Here is a 4,461-nt window from a genome sequence, read left to right as displayed (position 1 = left end):
CCCACTCCTCTCTCTCTCTCTCTCTCTCTCTCTCACACACACACACACACACACACACACACACACACACACACACTCGCCGATGTTACATGGGGCAGCCTAAGCGCCGGAGACAAAACGACCAGGGCGTGCGTGGAAACCGAGGTCAGTAGCTCTCCTCGCGCCACGGCACGTTCCACAGCGCAGCGGAGTGGCGCAGAGGTGACCTTAACAGTCGCAACCTGAAGCAACAGCAATTGCTTTTCGCCCAAGCTGCCTCATGGATTCCTAAACATCCGTGGGTGTTTTGCCGTGGTTCGCGAGCTTTAATAGATGTTGTGCCCCTCACCTTCCGCTCCGGCCAGCACCAATCAAAACACACAGTTACTTCCTACTTCCTCCCCCCTTCCCGCGGCCGCCGTACCGCCATTCCACATTCAGTGAATGCGGCCGTGTAAAAGGAGACGGAATGACAGAAGGAAGGAAGAGGCAGCGTGCGCACTCGTAACGACTGACCGGTGCTGCCATCTGTGAGAGCGATGCTGTATTATGAATAGCTGTCAGGTCATCCGCTCGTCCTCTACGAAATGTGGAGGACGTGCTCGAAGAGCTCCGAACACTTAACATGTCTACGGATTGCAAGTGTGTATTAATGTTACGATGAAACTAGTTATACATTTATTCTGACTTCAATTGTGGTTTATGTTATTAATGTGGAAGAACGAGTGGGTGTGTTTGGTCTTCGATCCGATTGCACACTCACCTAAATTATCATCATTTTAATTTAATGACTATTATCAATTTCGCTTTAGATTTTCGATCGCAGTATCTGAGACATAGGAAAACTATGCGGCATGAAGAAACTCTTTTACCGCTTTTGTTGAACGAACCATAATAATTTTTGAGTGAAAATTGCTCAATCATATTACATTGACATCGTTTGTCGGCCTATACTTCGTAGCACAGAATTTGTTAAAAAGGCTTTAGGGCCGTTGACGACAAACTTTATAAATGGTACGCCTGTGCCATACAGACACCACGTACAACGTAAAAACTGGAACAGCCATAGCATTACCTCCAGTGGAAGTTTAAAATCTGTACTTAGTGTATGTGACTGCATGGTTATTAACATCGGTGGAGCTACAATTTTCTTGGAATTTGCTATTTGAAACTGACAAAGTTCGCCTTATAGTCGTTTCTACTATCTTGGATCACGTCCAAATCGTAATCTATTTGCTATTTTGTCAAAAGTTGACATGGTGAGACCGTGGCTGTGTACAATTCATGTAGGTTGATTCTTACAAAGAAGAAGACAGCAACAAGCCACTATTAATAATGCTGTTTATTTAAGTAAATAGCGCCGTAACCGGTTTCGAACTGACAAGTTCATCAACAGGTGACTTTTCACAAGATACTCTTTACATAATCGCCAGTTTTCGATTTTCATTCTCCCACTGTAGCGAAATATTCTTGGCGTGTTGGTGCCATCGAAAATTGCGCGAAATTTTGTTGCAGAGTTGCAGGATTGTATTTTTGAAATATTGCAAAGTATATGCAGCACTTATATGTTTTGCGTATCACCATATTGTGCAAAGCACCACACACACTCGCAAACACACCAAAAAGTATTTACCACATGTGAAGTTGACTCAAAGATGGCGGTTTCACAAAAAAGTGGCAATTTTGTAAAGTGAATCTTGTGAACAGCTGTCTGTTGATGAACTTCTCAAATCGAAACCGGTTACGGCGCTATTTACTTAAATAAATAGCATTATTAATAGTGGCTGGTTGCTGTCTTCTTCTTTGTAACAAACAACCTATGTAATCTATTTGTTTCTCGTTCCTGTGTTCAGAATACTTTTTCATCCTCTCACCATGTTGCTGTTTCTCTTAGGTCTAAATTGTTCATGATATCTTATTTTTCTTCATGGTATCCTTGTAAACGTGGTAATTAATTCCTAACGAGAGTTTTTTTCAATAAGATTCTCTTTTAGACTTTTTAAAATTACTTTGGTCCAAGCTACTGAACTTTTCATTTCATTGTTTGGTTAGCTTGCCCGCAGTGATAGTTTCTCCAGGTGATGATCAAAGGAATGTATCCTAGCTGAAGCAGTACTTAAGATGTAAAATACGTACTAGTGGTGGGCGAAAACCCCTGAGTCCAGGCTAACAACTTGATGTTATTCTAGAGTTCCTGTACAGTCAAGGATTTCCTACGCTTTACACTTCACGACTTGAAGCTACAATACGGAAATTTCTAATCAGTACGCTTTTACTTAAACACATCCTGTTTGACGAAATTGTGAAGAATTTTGATGTTACTGAAATTATATTTATTGAGCTGCTTTTGGTGAGTAAGTATTGTGATTTGTTAAGTATTACTTGTTCGTTAGAAAAATCAGTGGCCACGACAGTTATGTTCACTCGTAGTTGCGCCCGTTACTAACGTCCGATGAAGATTAGGTGGACGACGTAAGAGCCTTTTCCTCTACGTACCATACATTTGTTTTCAAAAGCAAACAAATTTGGAGACCAGTTTCTGAGAGTTCTTCATCCACACTCGCGTGTTTCGTGACGGCAATGGAAACAGCACTACATTACTTTATTTTTAAGTACTTGTTTTAAGGCTGCCGTTGCACTATAATTTGAAGACTGATTCAGCAGATCGATCAATTCATCAGTAACTGGTGGCGGTAACATAACCAGCAGGCGCCATGCTAGGTGCTAATGCAAACACGTGTATGGTAAACAAATAACATTTCATGACTTCTTCAGTTCTGACAACTCTGAACTTACAAAGAGGTCAAATTTTGGATCTCAAATACTTCTAGAGTATTTTACTGACTATAAGACGCTACGAACTATAAGGCACACCTTATTTTTAAGCATTTTTTAAATAAAATTTTTAGCATTGTTATTATTAGCTTGCAAAGCCAGACGAAAAAATCTTAGTTTACAAAACTGAACAGACCTTTAAAATCCCTGAAAATCGTCATCTGAACTTTCTTCTTCTTCTTGTCCACTTCATATACAAGACAGTCTTCACTGCCATCGAGAGCGTGTTATGCCGCACGTCTTGAAAGATGTAACAATAATGTCTTCTCTCACTCTACACCACGACTATTTTATCCACTGACACACTTGTTTGATTGCACGTCGTTTTAAAGCTCTCTTTGGGATGAATTCATGTTGGGTTTCATCCTTCATCCATTTGTTCCATTCCTCTCTCATACAAACTTTAAATGGTTTATTTATGGGTCGACATCAAAAAGCTCCAGTTGCGAAGTAAGTCCTCCCAGAATAACACAGGCGCTGTATTTCCCTATCTCAATTTCTCATTCACAGAATACTTCAAGTACCTCATAAACTGATGTAGCACAAGAAGAGAATTCTTCTTCAATAAAGAACCTTCTCTCTCACATTGTGTTAATCCATAATTACAATACTAGCTTGCGGTATTTTAGAAGGTTTTGATCGCTGAATTAAGTGTAGTACCGTCAGCACGACTTGAAAGGACGACAGTGCAGTAATTCTCTTTCACGTCCACTTGTTTTTATAGTTACAGTTTTAGCCGTTTCATGGCAACAGTTCTGTTGCTCGGCACATCAAATGTCAGAAGAGTTTCGTCCATATTCGCTATTTGGCTTAGATTCACACTTGTTTTCTTTCAATATTGAATAATAAAGCGATGGAAAGATAATATTTTCTCTTCATACTCTTGTGGCATTTACTGAGATCTTTTGGTTTTGGTTCGCATGCTAAATCCATGACGTCTCATAAACCTGTAGCACCAACCAACTTCCACCCTTAAAGTCTGCTAAGTTCCACTGTAGCGCTAGCTTACGAGCGTGTGTTTGAATCATTCTTCTACGAATTCCAATGTCGTTTTGACGGGGTCCTTTAATACATTTCAATAGTCATTTTCTGTTTGCACGTTAGTCGTCCTCATTTTTTTCAGTTCTTCTTTACTAGCTCGCCAATCGCGAATGGATTTTTTCCTCTGGGTGGAGGACCGAAATTCCGTCGAGCTGCTGTTTCCATGTTCTTCGGCATATGCAGTTACTTTCAATTTATAGCCCTCATCATATGAATACATTTTGTTTTCCATGACGAAACTAGCTCCTAACAAAAATATTGTACTGTTACCGATAACACAAATTACTTTCAATTCCAGCAGTTCAGTGGCACCGTAGACTGCAATGACGCATCATAGATCATAGGCTAGACAGTGTTTGTGATGGATGGCTGGTTGCGAATGAGAAAGAGAGAGAGAGAGAGAGAGAGAGAGAGAGAGAGTTGGTAAGCTTATGTATTCCCCACAACTCACGTCCGTCGCATCGGTGCATTGCTGCTGCCAGTTGAATCCAGTGTTGCCAGATAGAGCTAGATTTACTGCGGCGTGGAGTATATGACCATTTTTGTTTTAAATCAAACAAATATTTTTATATTAACTTCGAGTATGAGGCGCACCTGAATTTTGGA

This window comes from Schistocerca serialis, chromosome 8 (assembly GCF_023864345.2).
Source record: "Schistocerca serialis cubense isolate TAMUIC-IGC-003099 chromosome 8, iqSchSeri2.2, whole genome shotgun sequence".
In the NCBI taxonomy this organism is placed as follows: Eukaryota; Metazoa; Arthropoda; class Insecta; order Orthoptera; family Acrididae; genus Schistocerca; species Schistocerca serialis.
The sequence above is the reverse complement of the archived record's forward strand: the minus strand, read 5'-3'. Positions refer to the sequence as shown.